Genomic DNA, 22,257 nt, shown 5'->3' with positions numbered 1-22,257 from the left:
CATATGACATTGTATTGACGAGTAACTGCTTAATGCTCTTAGTAAACTACCCATTCTTCAACATGAAGAAACCTGACTGTAATTATTAGAGGGTTCCTGTGAATCCGTTTATTGTCATCACCGCGTAATCACGGGTGGTACTTATCGCCAAACTAAGATCCGCTCCCATAAATGGAGAGATTAAGTGAAACCCCTCTGTCTAATTTGTAAAACTGATCACGAGGACATTTCTGTTTAAAGTATCTGGAGGACCAGGTCTGTTTGTTTTCACATTGTAAAATACATTGCCCAGTTTACTGGGTATCCTTCTTTTCTATCAAAATACAAACTTGTACGTAAAGAGACAAATTGCTTTCAATCTCCAACGCACTTCAACAATAATCAAAATGGAGAAATTCCTCCTACATACTTTTTGTCGCTATTCCAACTACTATAGACATTCACTGTGAATATACAGAGAAATTATTAAATATTATACAAATATTGCAATACACGGCTCCCATATGATGTACAGGTAAAGATCAGAAATATTAATTTAACAAACTGACAATCTCCTTCAATATGAAGGTTTTAATCATATTACTTCCACTTTGGAATACTGTTTTTCGCCAGAGTACATCTCTGGTTTTGTCTGTGTAATTTATCGAGTAAAAAGTGAGGTCTGCAGACGCTGGAGATCAGTGTAATTTATCGTCAAGGTCTTTCCTTCTGTCTGTAAAATATCCATAGGTTATTTTGTAGCTCTGCCAGGCTGTGCCGATGTACGGCGCTGTTGAGCTGAACCCCAGGACCGGCTCGTTTTACCTGAATGGAAAGTACACAAGCCGTGTCTCGTCTTGGAGAGAAGCCATTTAATACATTCAGAATGAATATCATTTTCTTTGAGTCGAACCCGCTGGATTCTCCAATACGAATCTCATGGCTATGAGTTAAAAGAAGAACGACAACAAAATTAGTGATACACTCTGATTGGGGAACAGGAAATAAGTGTGAAGGTTTTTTTTTAATCGAATGATGTATGTAAGGGACACGGTGCCTTACCCGGGATCCAGCGTTTTAGACAATCCCCTCTCATTACCAGCCGGCTACCGCGCAAAGGCTTGAATCTGTCTCGGTTTCTGAATGTGTTTCCAGTCCAAGACTGCAGACCAGAGATGCATGCTGCTGTCCACCTCTTCTCCCTGTCGCCTAGAATTTACTGAAAAAGAGCGAACATTTTAATGATTCAGGAAAACTCCCACATATCCATGTAACACAACATAAACATCATAATGGTTTTAAAAAAATAAATAGACTTCCAAAGTTAATCCAACATATTCTAAATATAATTTTACCTTATGTTGTTAGCTTAAGAGATTCCGCTTTCAAATTCTCTCTCCAAACGATGGTGATATTCTTCCAGGCCCTCCGTGAACTCTTGTGGAGTGGAGCCTATAGCTTGTTTGTTGCGGTTCTGACCAACACCTCCGGTATTTATGGCTCCGAGAGGACAGGGAGAAGCGTGAGTCCGAGTTTCTTTGCGTTTCCCACACTCAGCAGCCAATCGCTGCTGTCAGAGGGACAATGAGCAAAGTGCTCTTTCTGAATGGGGAATTATCCACGCTGACGTTCCTTTGTACTGAATGCATGGGACCATCTGGAGAGCTGGTATGAGTCAATAATCCCGGGCCGCAGATTATGAGAAATTGAGACAAATTCTCCAACATGCCACCCAACACAGAGGTAAACAAAAAGCACATCTGTCTCCTCTTTAGCCTTCTGTGTTCAACAAACTGTATTAAAAAATAAAATAAATTCCAGTCAAGAGCATACAGCGCCGTTTGATCCATTAAACAGTTTGTAGATATTTTGAATGTTGAAATAATTTTCGAATGTTGAAGTCTTTCGAAGTGTGCCCTGAAATTAATATTAATTGAAATATAACTTAATCGGTCAAGTTATTGAAGTTCACAGGAGACTCTGGAATAGCCTAGAGTTGAAGTGTGTTAAGATAATTTGTAACTAAATAGCTCACTTGAGAACATTTCTTTGTGTTTCCATATAATCCAGATTTAAGGATAAATTATTTGGAGTTTATTTTATTTTATCTACTGCGGTGTTGTTTTGGCAACTCTTTCCCTTCTCGGTTAGACGTGTACACCAGGTAACAGCTCAGCGCAGGCCTGCTCAGTCACCTGAATACCGAGCCTGTGATTGATCCGTTATGTTGACTACAATTTCAATAACCACGAATCATTAGTTTTTAAGAGCATAGCATAGTCGCTGCGTTGGGTCATTCTGCCATTGAACAGGCAGCCACTGAATATATATTTTTAAGACGGAGATAGATGGATTCCTGACTAGCAGGGAAACCGAAGGTAGCTAGGAGTTGACGCCACATCATAACCATGGTCTTATTAGATAGCGAGGAAGACTCGAGGGGCCCAATGGCCTTCGCCCGTTCTAAGTTTTGTGGTAGTATGGCTGATCTGCTAACTAAACCCCACCTCCCGGCATTATCCACATGTCCACATGCATACACCACAAAATATATCCAACTCATGTCTATGAAAATACTCAATGACTGACCACCCAGGGCTTTTTGGGTAGAAAATTCCAATGATTCGCAACCTTTCAAATCAAAAAAGGGCAATGTCCTCGTTTTATTGCAACGTTTTGTTCTTAGACTGGAGCTCTGAGTTCTGGATTCCACAGCTGGAAAGCATTTTCTCAGCATTTATCCTGCAAAAGTATCAGAATTGTGAGTCTCAGTCAAATGGGCCGAGCTTTCTCAGTGGCAGGCCAGCCTCTCTCATCACAAGAAGCAACGTCATGGCATTCTGTTGCATTCTTTCTACAGTAATGACGTTCTTCCTTAGATGAAGGCACTAAACTACACCCTATACTAGGCCTACATTCTGTTCCCGTGTTTGTTCCTGGATATATTAGTTTCGAACACAATGTTATTTATATTCCAGGAACTCATCTGCCACGCCGATATTGTAAATGTGGTTTGTACAATGTACATTAAGAGAAAAGACCCTCGGGACTAATATATGAACCTTTCTGGGAATGTCTCTAATTTTGCAGTGTTTACCCTGCACTATTAGGGGTGAATAACTGCGAATAACTCCCATCGAAATGATCTGTCCCTTAACTCTATCCTCACTGATTCTCCTCCGTGTTTTATCTTAAGTACCTATCAATGTAAATTTCTCATCTATTATTATCAAGGTTGCCCTTAACTTCTTGTGAAAATTAAGAACAGTGGAACATGTGGTTTCCAACCTTTGTCACTTTACGGCTGTGATGGGGATTAGCTTAAACCCGATTAATTCTGTCTCTGCTATGAATTGATTTCACTTGTTGCGAATGTTTCCCACCTTGAGATGTAATGCCGCTACCGTTGGCATTTTTGTATGATTCTCCTGGCACTCTGACTGGTCCTTCCGGACCCACCGCTCACCTTTCCCCATAATATGACCCCGATCTTGACATTTCATTTGTTGCTATTTCCCTTTCTTGAATCCTATTATTTTATCGAAACCTTCCTGTTGCTTCAGTCATTGAATCTGCCAATACACTAGTTCTAGCGCAATTAAGAGAATCTAGCCCAGTGAAGGAAACTTGTTTTCCACGAAGCACAGCACCTGTGTCCTACACCACTCCTTCAGCCACGCATTTATCCTCTTCACCTGCTTATCTGTATGTCAGTTGACACCTGTCTTAAGTAACAATCTAGACAGCACTCTTTCTGAGGAAGGTTCTTGTGAACCACTGGTAATGTCTTTACCTCAGGGTCAGGAGACCCAGATTCAAGCCCCAACCTTCTTCAGGAGTGTGTAATATTCCCTCCGAGCAAATTGGATCCTAAAAAGTTTTTTCCACCTTAGGTTCTGCTTTTTAAGTTGGACCCTAACCCCCTCAAACGCACACAGCAGAACATTATTCCTAGTTCCACTTATTCTATGTAAACAATGACAACTGAATTCTCACTCTTCAAGCTATTCTTGGCTCTTGATGAAATGCCATTAATCCTGAAACTCTATAGACAACATAATCTTGTGGTTGCAGAAAACAGCATTCAACCCTATCATATTTCTTTTCATTTCCTCACTCTCTTGAATGATTTCCTCTACCACGGTGCCACTATCAGTTTGACCATACAACGCAGAGTCCTGGTTCTCATCCACATAGATTGCAATTCTTCCTGCTGATAAATGTTAAGGCCTCCCGGACCCTATACCAATCGGGTTCATCGTCAAGATCGTCTTTCTCTGATCATTGACCAGCTGGAAACTCTTACTTAACCAAAGAGGTATATCGACTTCTTCAGATGTCCAAATATCACTTCCCTTGTCTGGTGACGCACAATGTTTTCAACTAGAATTTCTCTAGCTCGATCTATTTTTAAAACAGCCTTTGCAGATCTGTTACTGGTCTGGCGTAGGTGGGACTTGAACTCTGCCCCTCTGACTCAAAGGTAGGAACACCTGCACTGTGTCACATTATCTCCAAAATAGCAATTCCACTGTTAAGTTTCTAGGGCTGCCTCGGATCATAAGCATTCCACAAACATCAAACTGCCGCAGTCAGGATGCAACAGCTGCTCTCCCATGTCTGCAGAGTCCCATTTGTTCGGCTGATTAGTTAATAATTTAGTGAAACAGTAGCCAATTATATTTTCCTAGCTTATAGCCAAAAGAAAAGCACGCACTAGCAATCGACATCCAGAAATGTAACAGTACCCTGTATCTCCTAATCGAATTGAACCTGGAGAAGCTGTGAAACGTAGCGAGAAACTAAACGTATGCACAGCCAGACAAAATTGTTTTAAGATAAGAAGCATTTGTTTAAACGTACATAGATTCCAGCAGCTTTTGACTTCATTATGACATATGTTGCTGGACCGTTAACACTTACTTCTAGTAGAATCCTGAGAATCTCGTAGTATGACCCCCCCTTCCTCCTTCCACTCTCCCCCCCACCCGCCCCCGTACTGTGATTTCATTGCATGGTTTTAGTTTTAATGTTAAAAGCTGCTCCATTTTATGATCAACCAATTTATTGCCAACGACCAGACAACATCGATGTTAAGCATTTCAATGCTTCAACAAAACACAACATATTCCGCTTCCTGAGAATATGAACATTTTGTAGTTTTGATAAAACTCTGGCCGAATGGTATGATCTGGTGTTAACAGTTTTAAGTTCTTTTCAAGTATTTCATTAACTTTGTTTCAAATGTTGCTGGAACGTGCACCCAAATAATCCATTTTGCTATTCCATTTTAAATTTCTGAAATGTTATAATCAATAAAACAATTATGTTTTTTTGAAATGTCGAGCTTTAGGCGGAGTCCGGTGGCTCAGTGGTTAATATTGCAGCCTCACGGCAGCAGGGACGCTGGTGACTGCCTGTGTGGAGTTTGCACATTCTCCCAGTGTCTACATGGATGCTCAGGTTTCCTCCCACAATCCAAAGATGTGCCCGCCAGGTGAATTGGCCATGCTCAATTACCCATAGTGTTAGGTGCATTAGTCAGGGGTAAATATAAGGTGGGGGAATTGGCCTGGTTGGGTTAAGACCATAAGACCATAAGACATAGGAGTGGAAGTAAGGCCATTCGGCCCATCGAGTCCACTCCTATGTCTTATGGTCTTATGGTCTTAATCCAACCAGTTACTCTTCGGAAGGTCGGGGTGGACTTTTTGGGTCAAAGGGCATGTTTCCATATTGTGGGGGATCTCATCCAATCTAATCTAATCTAAAAGCCTCGTAGATGGCATCCAGATATTTTAAAGTGAATATTCAAATACTCCCATAAAATGGAGGCAAACTATTGCAAATGAAAAGCTGGAAAAGGGGGAAACCGAAAAAGAGCCGTTGAAAACCCAACAGGTCGGGGAATACGTATTGAGAGATAAACATAGTTAACGCTTCAGGGCGTCAGTTAGAGCTGTAACAACATCTGAGCGAGTACAAAGGTCAGAGAAGCGGGAGGTGCAAAGAACAATAGGGCGGCTTTTAAGAATAAAAGGGATAATGATCCATGGCAAGGGGAAATAATAATGGGACAAGTAAAGACACAAAACAAGAGTTTAGTGGCAGTATAAGTGAAGATAGCATAATTATCATGATTTCAAGATAGGATTTGAATTGAAACTCTCTGGATTTTTCTTCAGATCTCTGGATTACTAATCTAGCAATTTAATGTCTCGACCCTGAAGTGCCCATGCTGCAATGTTGTGGTATGCCAGGCTTGATTGCTCTTTCATCATCGTTAACATTAAAGACTCGTATTTTAATGAGGAGAAACGGGGAAAATTACACAGATCGCGAGGATCTGTTTTAGGAAATGCGCGTGCAGCGAAAACATTATAGTTCAGAAACATGCAGAATAGAGAATTAAAAATAAAAAAAAGACGCTAAGCAATATCGGAGTTCGATGCGATTTCGACTACGGGAAATTTGGAGACGGTAGTTGGAAAAAAATCAACCTATACTGAAAGAGTATAAATGTTTTGAATAATCCAGGTGGCAAAGTAATAGAGCCAAAATATTTTGTCATATTCACAACGTAATTAGAAGGATGTGGGTGAGTTTCGCTGGTTTAAGCATTCAGAAATCCTTACTGTGACTGTATGAAAGAGCAGATAGCATGAGGATTACTGGGCAACCTCATTACTCTATGTTTCTATCGAGCCAATATTGTGAGACACGATACACATAGACATGAATCGACCAATACCAAAGGAAGGAATTATGGAGGCGCTCAACCAGCCGAAATATGAGTAGACTGCACTCCCTGTAAAGAGGCAATGCGACTTGAATGCTAATATATTCGTACAGTGACCAAGCACGACACTTTAGATTAGACATCTACAGTGATACGATGCTACAGTGCATTGTGCCATTATGGATCGTTTCCTGCTGTACTGATTTGTTGGCCTAATTTACAGAATAGTTCTCAGAATTTGTATTACATAGTGCGCCAAAAGGATTAAGTGACAACAGAAAAGCACAAAATATCTGCCTTCATGTTTCATTCACAGATATGTACTGGCTATGATCAAAGCGCCTCTACAATTGCTTCACTCATTGCAACCACTGCATGGATCCGCTGTGAATATACCGGTACATCCTAGAGCAACAGTGTAGATGTTGCAGAAATCAGACCACATGTTGCTGCCTATATTAGAAACGGTAAATTCTCCGTTAGTGATGTCCCTCTTCAACAACTTTTCTGTGAAATTCAATTCGTCAACTGAAAAACAGAATTGAATTGTGAAAAAAAAATCACCGGGTTACAGAGCTATTTAACTCAGCATTAGCTTCTCTGATTGTAATGCTGTCACTATTTTCACGCAATGATCACACAGTGTGCAATGTGTAGTAGCGAGACTGAAGTCACTTTCACTGAAGGTTTCCTCATACTGCTCTTCCTCTACGCTAGTCTGGTGGAGAGTCACAGATTGGCAGTCCCGCGATTTCGTGTGTTTCTTGGAGTTCCCACACTCGGGGTCCAATCGGCTCTGCCGGGTCACCGACTCTTTGCAAACGGTTTACAAAAGCAACAACATCTGGCCTGCACAGACGACACGTTCGTTCCATCTAGATTCAGCTCTTCTTTCGCGAGTGTCCAACCCAAACTCATCCAAACACCCAACAATTACTGAGTAAAACGCATGTGGTTAACAGGGATTCTCAGAATACCGAATTTCCACCTCTTCCATCGGGTAGAAGGTACAAAACACGTACCAGCAGATTCAAGAACAGCTTTTTACCCGCTGTTATCAGACATATAAAAGGACCTCTCAAATGTTAGAGTTGATCTTTCTCTGCACCTCCTCTGTAGCTGTGACACTATATTTTGGAGTCCGTTCTATTACCCCGATACACTCAATTGTAAACTATAATTTGTCTGGTTAGTACGCAACCCAACATTTTTCACTGTATCGCGGTTCATGTGACTAATAAATTTGATCAAATCAAATTCTACTGTAAGGTCACTGTTACAAGGGACGAAGTGAATCTGCAACTTTGTTTACTTAACTCTTCTAATTGCCGTAACTTCGCCAGTTGTTACTCACTGTACAATGTAGCAGTGTGATTAGCACTCTCCCTGTTCTTACTAACGGTGCAACTTGTCAGTGGACTTAATTCAGTCCAGTAAGTAATAAGAGAACTTGGCCTGTGGAATCGATACGCCTTTAGCTTGAAAGACCAGCACACTGTGCTGTGGTTTAAAATTGATCCAGTTGTTGCAAACGGTACAATGTTCGGCTCCTGTGATATGTTCGAAGTAATGTCTTGACATGTTCAGAGTAATGAACTCAGATAAGTGCAAGCATTTTTATCAGTCCATTTGTAAACCTGCACACGTAAACTCCGGTTTAACTGCACCTTAAAACAAAAGGACTGAGTTAGTTTGGGAACAAGAAACGATGGTCTGCCGGAAGTGCAGGAGAAACTCAGCAGGCATGAAATTTGAACTCTCTTTTTCTTTCTCTACAGATACTGGAGACCTGCTGAGTTTTGGAAGCAATTTCTGTTCGTTTTATTTCAGATGTACAGCATCGGAAATATTTTGCTTTTTATAAAAGTGAAGATCCGCAACATAACTCTCAGAGGTTAGCTTCCAATTTCCCTCTTTCCCTTCCTCCACCCCACAACCAGGAGGCGAGCTCCCATCCACTCCTGCCTGTCACTCCCGAAATCGCTTGGTAAATATATTTTCCTTACTATATTTCTGCCCGCTCTAATACAGAGATTTCATAATTTACACCCTTTGTTTAAAATTTAACTAGAGCTCAGTGTTGTATAAATATTTTCGAAACCATTTCTAAATGAAAATAAAACAATTTCCGAAGGACTCTATGCTGTATTAAGTTTCAATGCTACATTTACCGTCAGATCTGCTCACATTTGGAGTGGGGATTTTAGCTGCATATCACGGTAAACACAACAAGGCAACTGGAAGTGCGTACGTGTGTGTGGTGAGAGAGAGCGTAATATGAATGTCTGTGTGCATATGCATGTGTGCGTGAGTGTGTGTCTGTGCGTGAGTATGTGTGTGCGTCCGTCTGTGTGCATGTGCGTGCGTGTGTGTGTCCGTGGGTGTGTGTGTGTGTGTCTGTGTGTGTGTGTAAGTGTTTCCGTGTGTGTGGGCGTGCGTGTCCTCCCGTGAGTGTGCGTGCGTGTGTCCGTGTCCGTGTGTACACACCCTTACAGATACACACACTCCCACACTTACAAAGGCATTATCTCAGAGACTTAGACCACTCTACACTCATGTACACACATATACACTCTCTCTCTCACAGACACTCACAAACCCCCACCCCACACACACACTCACACGTACACCCCCTCACAGATTTAAGATACTCTACACTCACTACACACACATATACACTCTCTCTTACACTCACAACCCCCAACCTAGACAACACACACACACACAGACAGACACAAAGACCCACATGCGGGTCACCCATATACATATGCGGGGTGAATTTGTACTTGCAGAATTACATTGTACTTTGCTCAAAAACTGCATGAATTCATACTTTTAAATAAAGGTTTTGTGATTTACACATGAAAGAAGTGAAACTATCATGGCATTCGAACAGATGAAAGACTCAATAGACAATCAAGGTATTTTTCAATGTATAATTTCAGTTACGCCACACTGTAAATTTTTGCTATAAATTCTGTGCCTTTTAATTGTGTCCCCCACAATCACCTGATGAAGGAGCAGCGCTCCGATAGCTAGTGTGCTTCCAATTAAACCTGTTGGACTATAACCTGGTGTTGTGTGATTGTACACCCCAGTCCAACACCGGCATCTCCAAATCATTCATAAAGTGTGTTGGCGAGAACTGGACGCAATGTTGCAGATGAGGCTGCACCAGAGTTTAAGACAAGTTCAACATTTGTAACTTCTGCTCTTGTTTATAAAATCCAGCACCCCTTTGTGCTTTGCTTTTAGCGTTTAATCTTATCCTTGTCTTCGTCTGACCCCAGACCAATATGAATCTCAGCTTCTCATGGGGGCTTAACAATAAACTTGGAAAAAAAAACATCGAAGCCAGATCAAACTGAGTTAAAGTGTGAGTCCCTTAAGAGAACACTGTAGCTAAGTAAATGAAATGATCTAATTAAATCAAAATTCCATTAAAATTGTCTTTAATGCACGCCAATCACTGTGGTGCTCACCAGCCACAGAAATACCTCTGTCTTATTACAGCATAACTACTGAAAATATTTTATCATCTTTCAAAAAACCTACAAAAGTTGTGAAAGGCAGGGAGGAAAATGCAAGTTCTTTATTTCATTCAGACATTTTTGGAAAATGTGGCCATGAATTGACACTTCATGGCAGCTTTGTTTCGTCATATTTAGAAGGGAGTCAATGCATATTACGCATTTGAAAAGATCAGTGCAGCTGTACAAAGAGAAGAAAACTCAGTGTAATCGACTAGTCATATAAGTCAGGGGAAAGTGAGGACTGCAGATGCTGGAGATCAGAATCGAGAGAGTCGTGCTGGAAAAACACAGCAGGTCAGGCAGCATTCCAGGAGCAGGAGAATCGACGTTTCAGGCATAAGCCATTCAAACAGAATGATGATAGGTAAATCAGAGTCATGGAGAAGTGCAGCACAGAAACAGACCCTTCAGTCCAAATCGTCCATGCTGACCAGAAATCCTAAATTAGTCTAGTCCCATTTGCCAACACATGGCCCATGTTCCTCTAAACCCTCCTATTCATGTATCCATCTAAATGACTTTTAAATGATTTAATTATACCAGCCTCTAGCACTTCTCCTGTCAGCTCATTCCATACACGCACTACCCTCTGTTATCTGTGTATATTCTTCAATGCAACACATTTAAGTAAACTACCGGATGACAGGGATTTTGTATGTGTCAATCCACTCGGAGCCCAGTTCATTCTAATGCTGGCAGTTACTGCCCTGGAAACAATGCTGTTGCAGCCCAAAATCTTGCAGATATATATCAGATGTGAATTACCCTGAGCTTATTTGTCAATCAGGCATCAGCGAAAAGGTTAACCTTACAGCTTGTTCCAGCAGCAGTATATTGATTTTAATTTTCACTCGGTTCTACTGCAAACCCGTTCTGTATCCTGGAATTCCTGCAACGTGAAAGCAGCCACAGGGCACATCGAGTCCACATGTCTCTCCGAAGAGCATACCACCCAGTCTCAGTAACTCTGCATTCCGCATGTCTAATCCAGCCTACGCATTCCTAGACACTATGGGCAATTTATTATGGCCAATCCACCTAAACTGCACTTCCTTGGACTTATGGCGTTATGGCCCAGGCCAGGTCCCTTCAAATTATTTTAAGAAGGTAGCCTAAACTCTAACTTCTTATTTCAAAGGTACATGCAAAGTGGGTGTTCCAGGTGTGATACAACTGGTCAAACCACTTGGCGTTAAGCAAGACAGAATTTATTTAAACACCATATTGAAACACGAAAAGAGGAACTTAGAATAACTTAACTATTGGAAAACGTGATACTGTTCCAATCCGCGAGCATCCTATAGACACACCCTTTGACAAAAAGAGAAATTCAAACACAGACTCTTACAAGCAGGAGGGGGCCACAACCAGAGAGATTTCAGAGAAAGTCAGTTAGGAATCATTTACTGAAGTTCGCAACCCTCTGGACTCCAACATCCGGTGACTTCCATAGTTAAATAACAAGTAGAGAAATCTGAACTGGGAGAACTGGCTCCTCCCCCTCCATTATTAAACTTTTTTTAAAAAAGCCTAAAGATGCTCTCGACGCTTGGGTGCCTCTGTCTTTACAACCTCTCTTCACAGAACCTCAGGACAACAATAACATTTTTAAAGTGACACTATCTTCACAGTGGGAGGCAACTGGAGCACCCGGAGGAAACGCAGACAGACACGAGGAGAATATGCAAACTCCACGAAAGTCGCATTGTGAGGCAAGTGTGCTAACTGCTGAGCCACTGTCCCACCGCTGATGTGTCATTCTTATGAAAAAAGCTATGACTGCAGTAATATCAAAACTTATTGCCCGATTTAAGACTCATATTTCGCAGAAGCATTTATTGAGGAAACGTACAGAATGAGGCAGATAACTGCAAGTGATAGTGAACTGGCGAGATTAGGGCTGGGGATGGGGGCGGCAGCGGTAGGGCTGATCTGCTTAGGCTTATTGATCCACGCTAACTTTCCCAGAGCCTTTCTTTCGACAATAAGTCAAACAGCGTTGCTAAATCCTCATTCAGGAACGAACAGCCATTATGCTCCCTGGCAGAAACCATTGCAGGTTGGATTGTGGGAAACCAGAAGAAATCACGCGTTTCCGCTCTAAGTATCAGACACGTTGGCTGGGCTAGAGCAAACAAGATCATGTCAAATCCTTGCTTCAAGTCCTACCTCAGAGGGTCCAGGCCAGATCCCCTCAATCCTGGGGAAAAAAATCATTTGTAAAAAGTATTCGTAAATAGAACTCCATCGAAAGTAAAATATAGCGAGAGTCAGTTGAGAATCAAACATGATAGATTAGCACCAACTGTATTGTATGTTGACTGACATGTTTGTGAATTACTGAAATAGTTACTTGGGATTTGCAACTGTGTGGACCACGCCAGGGAAACAGAGATCAGATAGAATAAGTTCGCAATACGAGTTAGATTCAGACATAAACCTTGGAATCGCCAACCAGTCTCCGGTAAGGCACCTCGTCCACCACACAAGAACTGAAATCGGTTTCTTGACCATCAGACTGTTCCTGTCTTACGAATTTCTTTGAATTTCAGCTGAACGCCCGGTCACTCTGGTCACTATTACCCAGTGGATACTCGAAGGTCGCGTACAAAGGGGCAACATGGTTTGACTGCTCTGCACCTTATGTCCGATCTTAGATACAAAACACTTCCTCATAATTCAAAATCCAGATAATGTTCTCTGTTTCTACTCAGACTGAACCCAGTAGACTGTTCACCGCCTCACCAAAGTGGGGGATGCTGACAATTTGCAAAAAAAACCTGTCCTTAGAAATCGTTAGCCAATTCAGAGCGCTGGAGCTGTCAACCTGCATTCCAGATTAGAAGCAGTGTCACATTGAAGGCGATGGATAGTTTGCTCACGTCCCATCCGAATATCTGCACTTAGCAGTGTACTACTGTATTTGGAAATGAAGAGGAACAGTTATTGGAGGTTTGCGTGTAGCCGAGCAAGTTTGAGTGAGAAGGTTGTTTTGAAGTGCAAAGAGACTTGGGTGTTCCTGTCCAGGATTCTCTCAAGGTAAACATACAGATTGATTCAAGAGTTAGAAAGGCAAATGCAATAATATCATTTATTTTGACAGATCACTCATATAAAAGCAGGGATGTACTTCTGAGGCTCTATAAGGCTCTGGTCAGACCATATTTGGAGTATTGTGTGCAGTTTTGGGGCCCACATCTCGGGAAGGATATGTTGGCCCTAGAGCGTGTTTAGAGGAGGTTCCCAGAAATGAAAAACATAACATATGAAAAAAGTTTGAGGGTCTGGGTTCATATTCTATGGAGTTTAAAAGGAAGTGGAGGGGGGGAGGAATGGATCTAATTGAAACATACAGAATACTGAATGGCCTGGACAGGGTGGACGTTGGGAAGGTGTTTCCATCCATAAAAGAGACTAGCACCTGAGGGTATGACCTTTTAGAATGGAGATAAGGAGAAATTTCTCCAGCCAGAGAATGATGAATCTGTGGAATTCATAACCACAGAAGGCTGTGAAGGCCAGACCATTGTGTATATCTAAGACTGAGATCGATAGGTTATTGAGTATCAAGGGAATCAACGATTACCAGGAGAGCGCGCAAGAACGGGGTCGAGGAGTTTATCATGATTGAATGGCGGAGCAGATTCAATGGGCTGAATGGCCTATTTTCTGCTCCTCTGGTCTTATGGTTCCTGCCTCTTCATCTAATTTCAAGAATTGGTCATGTAAGAGGAACTGGCACTGTAACAGAATAATATTGATAGAGTGCTTCTGTCATTTTAAATTCTTTTTTAATTCTCTTCTCGCTCTGAAACTGACTGAGAGCATAAGCCAGATTAACACAATCGCTACTTCCGTGTAGTAACCTGCACGTAATTGTCTATGAAGGAGAAATCTTTCTATTCTAATGTCAGAGATCACAAGAGATTATTTGGCAAGTACTCTTTACATTTTTGATAGATGAAGCTATCCAGTAAACAGCAATATGAAACCAGGCAGACTGAGAGCAACCGGGTAATACTTTGGATTCAGGGAGTTACTCAACTGATCATCACTTTAAATTGCTTATTTTTAATTTGATTCTTCGAAGACTTTATTTTTGAAGTCGTTTTTAAGATTACAGTTCTATGCAACAAGACTGTGGCCACATCACTGTGATGCAGAACAGGCTTAACTGAAACCCAGTAAAGAATACAGTTATGTTTCTTCATATTGAAAGAATATGGCAATCTACTCAAGGTAACTTCAGATCTCGTTTTATTTGCCATGATATATGACCGGTGTCCTGCAATATGTGCATATCGGCACTGTGCGAATTTATGGACAATGAAGGTAATGATAGTCCATCTCTATTGCTTCGCTTGGTGACATTCTCATCTGTGAAGGGTCATGATCTCACGTTCTGTTGTGGACTTGATGATATAACCTGGGCTGTGACGTTAGTGTGACACTGAGCGAATCTTCCAGTGTTAGAGTATCTTGTCCTTCCCCTTTTACTCTTGTGGAAGCGAAACCAACACGGATTGGATCAGCATATTGGAACAGCTCTGAAGAGATTTGTGTAGACGTTTTAAATCAAACTGTTCAGGCATGTTATTTCACACTAATGTAAAACAAAGAACTGCAGATGTTGAAAAGCTGGAACAAAAGCAGAAGTTGCTGGAGAAAGTCAGCAGTCTGGCAGCATCTGTGAAACGAAAGTAGTCTTAACGCTTCGAGTCCAGTGACCCTTCTGAAGAAAAGCAGCCAGACCTGCCCCACCAACTTCGGCTTATGTTATCTTACACCTCTGGAAAGCTGAGACCTGAACCCTGGCCTCCTAGTTGAAAGCTTGGTCCACTACCAATGTGCCACGAGAGCTTTATGCAGAAGCAGAATTATATGGTACTGTGATCAAAAACTGCGTGAATCCATGTCAGATTCTGTAAATCCGCTTTTCAAGATCAGAATCAGTCTGCCCATTATGGCACAGACAGCCTCACAGGGAGTTAACACCTTCAATACCTTACCTGGGCCGACATGACACCAATTGTTAAAGTGCACTTGAGAATGTAACTTTTAAACAATGTTTTGCGAGTTACATATGAAAGAACTGAAACCAACATGATCATTCTAAAAGATGAGAGATTTAACAAACAATTCGGGTCTTTTCAATATATAATTTCAATGATATCACACTGTAAACTTTTACTATAAATACTGTGTCTTGCAATCTTATTCTCCACAACCACGTGATGAAGGAGCAGCGTCCAAATAAACCTGTTGGACGATAACCTGGTGTTGTGTGATTTTTAACTTTGTACACCCCAGTCCAACATCAGCGTCTCCAAATCAATTTTCTACAGTGCACCGTTGTAGGCATCCTGGACTCACTGGGAGGAGCGTTGTACTGCCTCCTGGCGGTTGGTTGAAGCTGCTAGAAGGTGTCGATGTTAGGCTGAGTAACAAGACACGGGCTAGATTCTAGCTGGTATTAACGGGGCTTTTGAAACAGATTTTCTGGTGGTTCATGCAACAAGTTTTTGCTGTCCAATTGTACCACCTTTATGTTGTTGGGAACTTTGGGACTGAGACACTGCACTATATGGTTCGGTGTTTCAGAATGCCAGCTTGTTGCTGGCAGTCCTGCTTTTTGTTGTACAGGTACATTGCAGGTAGGGGTCTCTCGAGATTTTCCCATCCTGTTTACCCACTCAGCTCTCCGGAATGTGGAAGAGCAGCAGAAACTGTTTTTCCGCAATGTTTGATTATCGCCCGCAGAATGACTGGACCGGACAGCTGCTCAGTTGTAATTCCTGCCAGATTCCGTTTTATTTGACGTTAGGAGATCCTGGGCATGTTCCTCCCCTAACACCAGATGAACCTGTCAGCAGAGCATCCCGGATTCACCATGGCACCTACGGCTTAAATAAGGATTTTGAAAGCTTCCGCCTGCAGCTGTATGAGCGAAGATCTCAATACCCAGTACCACATTGTTATTATTTTATTGGGACTCCTTATTCCTGTTCTAATATCCGCATCAAGAATATGGTCCACATTTTGATTGCTAATTGTTAAGCTGTTTCTGATAAGACCGTTGTATTCACACTGATTGTGTAACCGCCTTATTGGAGTTTTGCATTAAGTCCCTCCCTTTCTTGTGATCAAACCATTTTTGTTTTCTTATAAAATCATAGAGTTGTACAACTGAAACAGACCCTTCCGTTCAACTCGTGCAGGCCGATCAGATGTCCTCAATTAATCGAGTCCCATTTGCCAGCATTGGCCCATATCCCTCTAAACCCTTCCTATTCACATACCCTTCTCGATGCCTCTTAAATACTGTAATCATACCGGCCTCCCCCACTTCCTCCGGCGTCTCATTCCATACAGGGACAATACTCTGAGTGAAAAAGCTGCCCTTATATTTCTCTCCCCTCTCATCTTAAACCTATGCCCTCTATTTTTGGACTCCCCCACCCAGGGGAAAAGACTTTGTCTATTCACCCCATCCATGCCCCTCATGATTTTATAAACCTCTATAAGGTCACGTCTCAACCTCCACTGCTACAGCGTAAAACAGCCCCAGCCTATTCAGCCTCTCTCTGTAGCTCAAACACACCAACCCTGGCAACATCCTTCTCAATCTTTTCTGAATATTTTCAAGTTTTGCAACATCCTTCCTATAACAAGGAGGCCAGAATTGCACGCAATATTCCAACAGTGGCCTAACCAATGTCCTCTACAGCCGGCCTCCCGACTCCTATAGTCAATGTACTGACTAACAAATGCAGGCATACCAAATGCTTGTCTACCTGCGACTCCACTTTCAAGGAACTATTAACCTGCACTCCAAGGGCAATTTGTTCAGTAACACTCGCCACGACCTTAACATTATGTATACAAGTCCTGCCCTAACTTGCCTTTCCAAACTGCAGCTCCCCCCCATATTTCTCGAAAGTAAACTCCATTCACCACTCCTCTGTCCATCTGATCGAGATCCTGTTGCACTCTGAGGTAACCTTCTTAGATATGCACTACACCTCCAATATTGGTGTCATCAACAAACTTACTAACAATCCATCCTAAGCTCGCATCCAAATCATTTATATATTTGAGGAAAAGCAGTGGACCCAGCACCGATCCTTTTGGCGCACAAGTGGTCACAGGCCTCTAGTCTGATAAGCAACCCTCCACTACCACTCTGGGTCTACTCCCTTGGAGCGATGGTTCTGTATCCAAATGGCTAGTTCTCCCTGGATTGCGTGACATCTAACCTTGCTAACCGCTCTATCATGAGGAACGTTGTAGAAAGCCTTACTGAAGTCCATGTAGATAATATCCACTGTTCTGCACTCATTAATCCTCTTTATTACTTCCAATCCTCTGCTCAGAGATGTTATTTGAACCCAGGCTCTGAGTTCGGGACATTAAAAGGGTGACACAAGAGCCTTTGATGAGTGGTATAGAGCATTTGTGTCACTGCTGCGCTGCTTCATCACACGGTAGCTCAGTGGTTAGCGATGCCGCCTCACAGTGTCAGGACCCGGATTCAGTACCACCCTTGGGCAACTGTCTGTATGGAGTTTGTATGTTCTCCCATGTCTGCGTGGGTTTCTTCCAGGTGCCCCAGTGTCCTCCCACAGTCCAAAATATGTGCAACTTAAGTGGATTGGCGACTAGATTTGCAAGGATAGGGTAACGGGCGACTCTGGGTGGAACATTCTTTGGAGGGTCACTATGGACTTGATGGGCCGAATGGCCTGTTTCCCCACTAGGGATTCTATGAGTCCAGATATACGCACACAGGAATTTATCAGCAAATATTGATATAATGAAAGGTTATGTTTAACCGCGCGCATTTATAATGAATGCGTCTATTGGTGATATTAATTGCGGTACTCAGCTATTCTGAAACTCTTGTAGATCCAAGCATTCACCAGAAAGCAGTTGGATATGTTCCTCAGTAACGTCTGCTCATGAAGCGTAGGGGGTTGGGCCGAATGGCCTTACTTCCACTCTTATGGTCTTATGGTCTTATGGTTTGCTTTGTCGTGTTGGTGATAGCTGTGCCTTTGACCTATTTGTCTCAGTGGCATATGGAAATCTTGCAACTTCAAACCAAACACAACTGAAAATGGGGGCTATCGCGTTCCCATCACTGACACTGATAGACTGGAGCCCAATCATTGCAAGTAGTTACACCTCTACATCTATTTGGGAGGTAATTTTGTGACTTCACGGAGAAATATCCTTACAAGAATGTGTCATTTACCACTGTCACTTCCATCACTTGGCCTTTGCAGTCCATTCATCCTCTATTCCATACTGTCTCCTGTTGCTGGACCAGTTAATGCCCTAGAAATTGTACATTGACAAATGATTTCTGGTCATATTATTTCATTTGATTTTTTAAAAAATATATTGATGGATTTTGGTCGCTATTTAGGTAGTATGTTGAAATGGCAAAAGACTTCGGAAACTTCCGGAATACATGTTGCGGTTCCCTGTTCCGGGTGTCAGCTCTTTTCAATGGGATCAGACTGAGTGGGGAGTGCTATTGTGCGAGCAGCTGTTAGATCTGACCGCGACTAATCTGCAACAAGAGCGAAAGTGGCTGTGGCAACTGCTTCATGTCCGTCTTCAAACCAATGGCCTGTAACGGGAGGACCTCGTACTGCAGATAGCATCTGTAGCAGGACCATTAAAAACAAAAGGCAGATATTGCAGGTACAGTAATCAGTAGAAGGCATTGGCGTCAGTTGCAACTGCTTTTTGGCGAACGTCACGCACTGACCTTTGTTCTTCATGTAATCTACTTTTCTAATCAATCAAGACATGTTATTATACAGAGGTGTTAATTTAGAGACCTAAGTAATATCTTGGGGACTTGGATCTGAATCCTGCCACTGAAGATGGCAAAATTTGAAAGCAATAAAAAAGTGGAATTAAGAGTCGAATGATGACCTTGGTCCATTGTCAGAAAAAAAACCCCATCTGGTTAACTAATGTCATTCTGGGAAGGAAACTGCCATCCCAACCTGGTCTGGCCTACATGTGACTTCAGATCCACAGCAATGAGGTTGACTCTCAATTGTTCCTGGGCAGTTAGGGACAGACAATAAATGCTGGCGTAACCCATAGCCCATGAATGAATAATAAAAACCCTCTGGAGCAGGTGGGACATGAACCCAGGCCTCTTGGTCCAGGTGTAGGGACACCACAAGTACCATATGTAGCTAGAATTACAGAACCGAGGAATCTGTAACCAAACAGAGACAACAAACTAATACTTGCCAGGTAAAAATGACAAACCATCCCCACAGATTAAGACAGTGTTAGTACTTTACAAACTGTCCTTGGATTTTGGCATTAGGGGGCTCTTATGGTGCAGTGGTAGTGTCCCTGCCTCTGAGCCATGAGGCCCAGTTTTAGCCCTGCCTGCTCTGAACAGGTCAGTTAGGAAAATGTCTGCGTTTAGCCATTACTGATACCAACAATCTTTGTATGCAATTACGGTGTGTCATTCAAAAGTCCTCCCTCAGGTTATTTGTGGCGCAATAAAAGCACTAATCCGGGAGATGTGTTCAACTCCCACAGGTGTGTAATAACATCTCTGAACAGATTGATTTAAAAATTATTAAAAATAAACAAAACCATTCAAGGGCAAACAAAACTCCTCCATCCCTAAGAGATCTCATGGTGCAATGGCCAGCTTCAAATCCCAGAGCTCTGCTCCAGAGCTCTGAAATAACATTTCAGAAGAAACTGATCAGGAAATATACAAATGTCTTCCCTGGGGTGAAAGAAACAGGCAAAAAGGTAATTAAGTATAAAACAAAATTCCATTTAATCTGCTGGATTTAATTATATTTTCATATGCTAATAACTTGCCAACATACAAAAGAGAAGCTGAAGCAACATAATGTGGATACAACACAATTCCCCTTTGATAATCATTTGTTTCATGCAGATTAGATTAGATTACTTACAGTGTGGAAACAGGCCCTTCAGCCCAACAAGTCCACACCGACCCGCCGAAGCGTAACCCACCCATTCCCCTACATTTACCCCTTACCTAACACTACAGGCAATTTAGCTTGGCCAATTCACCTGAGCTACACATCTTTGAACTGTGGGAGGAAACCGGAGCACCCGGAGGAAACCCACGCAGACACGGGGAGAACATGCAAACTCCACACAGCTAGTCGCCTGAGTCGGGAATTGAACCCGGGTCTCAGGCACTGTGAGGCAGCAGTGCTAATCACTGTGCCACCGTGCCACCCCGATGATATACAGGATATAGATTCACCCAGTATTCAAACTACTCTTGGAAAAAAAACATTGACACCACTAGGATAAAAAAAGGTAAAGATAAAGTTGCAAAGTTGCCTTAGGGCTGCTCTATAATTAGAGAGAGATGACTGGTGATCGTTTAACCTAAGGGTCACCACTCCACTGGCAAAGAGAAAGGTTGAGAAAGAGAGTCCTTCATTATAATATCTGTGGGTGTGGGAATTGAATCAACGCTGTTGGCAAAACTCCGCATCCCACTGGGATATTTCCCAGTACATTGCAGAAAGGCACGGAAGATACACCAAGGAAGAAAATGACTCATTAGTCTAACGTCTATTGTGGGAATGCTGCAGGAATCTATGGACTAGTGAGCACTTAAATAATTTTGAGTTTCTTTGAGAAAGCCGACATGAATTTGGAAATTGTATGTCATACATAATTTATCTAATGATTTAAAACAATGGACAGGACAGGTTTATACATATTGTTTATATAATCCTTCAGAAAGCATTCAATAGGGTTCAGTTTAAGTTCAATTGAAAGCTCATGAATCAAAAGAAAGCAAATTTGACCTGATTATGAGATTAATTAAATGATAGAAAGCAGGAGTTTGGATGTACTAGAGTTGGAAGGAATTGGAACTCCCACTATGATCAGTTCTTAGACTCTAACCATTCATTATATTTAAGAATGACATGACACAAGGTAGACTCATATAGGGGCTCTTTGGTGCAACGGTATAGTCCCTGAGTCTGGATGAAGAGTAATGGGTTCAAGTCCAATCTACCCTAGAGGTATGCAATAACATCTCTGAACAGATTGTTGAGAAAGCATGAGTTTTTCAATTACTCAAATATTGGCATAAAATGTTTGAGGAGCATAAAATAAGAAAGAGTCATTATGTGAAAGAACAAAACTATAACAGTTGGATTTTGATGTAAGTAAGCACTACATTTTTAACAGATTTATGTATTTTCTTTGCGGAAACCCTAATAAATTTATGGATTAAAGGGCACAGATCAGTGAAATGTAATAGTGTTGATGAAAAAGCCTAATAAAATGGCGGTTTTGTATCTAGAGAGCGACACATAAAGGTGGTGACATTTTGCTACAGTTATGTAAAGCTCCTGTTATAGTACATCTATAGTGTATAGTATACAATTCTGGGCACCACACCTTAGAAAGGAAAAAGTGACCTTGGAACGAATGAAACCCAGAATTGCCGTGATGTTTCCAGGGTTGCGATTAAATAAATTGGAAGAGAAGGCTAATAAATAATTTGATTGATTTTTAATGATCTTTAAGGGATCATATCAATAGGTAGGGACAATCCTTTTCTACTTTTAGTTGAGTCTCAGACAAAAGGACCTCACTTTCAAATTCAAGCCAGAGCACTCGGGGGATAGCAAGAAAGATTTCTGCCATTAAAAACCTTAAACTTTCTCTCTGAAAAATAATCAGTGCCAGCTGAATTTATAATTTTTAATCTGAGATGGAGAGACTTCTGTTAACGAAAGACATTAAGTGATATGAAGCCAAGGCAGGGGGGTGGAGTTCTGATACAGATTAACCATGAACACCTTGCAAAATAATTGGCTTGTGAAGTTGAATGGTGAATTATTTTCCATCATTCCAATGAAAACAAATCACTGAGGTCAACATGTAAATGGGTTATGGATAAATATTTCTAATGTACATTAGCAGCATTTTTCTGAGGCACAGACTGAGAGC

The 22,257-nt window shown here is 41.7% G+C and overlaps 1 long non-coding RNA gene across 1 annotated transcript; it reads right to left on the bottom strand.

The window, feature by feature from the left end:
* Positions 1-606: 606 nt before the first annotated feature.
* Positions 607-1,422, bottom strand: LOC132827479 (uncharacterized). The gene is made up of 3 exons (XR_009646004.1): positions 1,335-1,422; positions 1,042-1,198; positions 607-922 (listed from the first exon to the last, which is right to left on the bottom strand). It is a non-coding gene; the product is annotated as an uncharacterized LOC132827479 (long non-coding RNA).
* Between the last annotated feature and the right edge of the window lie 20,835 nt (positions 1,423-22,257).

Source organism: Hemiscyllium ocellatum, chromosome 24 (genome assembly GCF_020745735.1).
Source record: "Hemiscyllium ocellatum isolate sHemOce1 chromosome 24, sHemOce1.pat.X.cur, whole genome shotgun sequence".
Taxonomy (NCBI): Eukaryota; Metazoa; Chordata; class Chondrichthyes; order Orectolobiformes; family Hemiscylliidae; genus Hemiscyllium; species Hemiscyllium ocellatum.
Note: the sequence above shows the minus strand (reverse complement) of the source record. Positions and strands in the feature narration are given on the sequence as shown.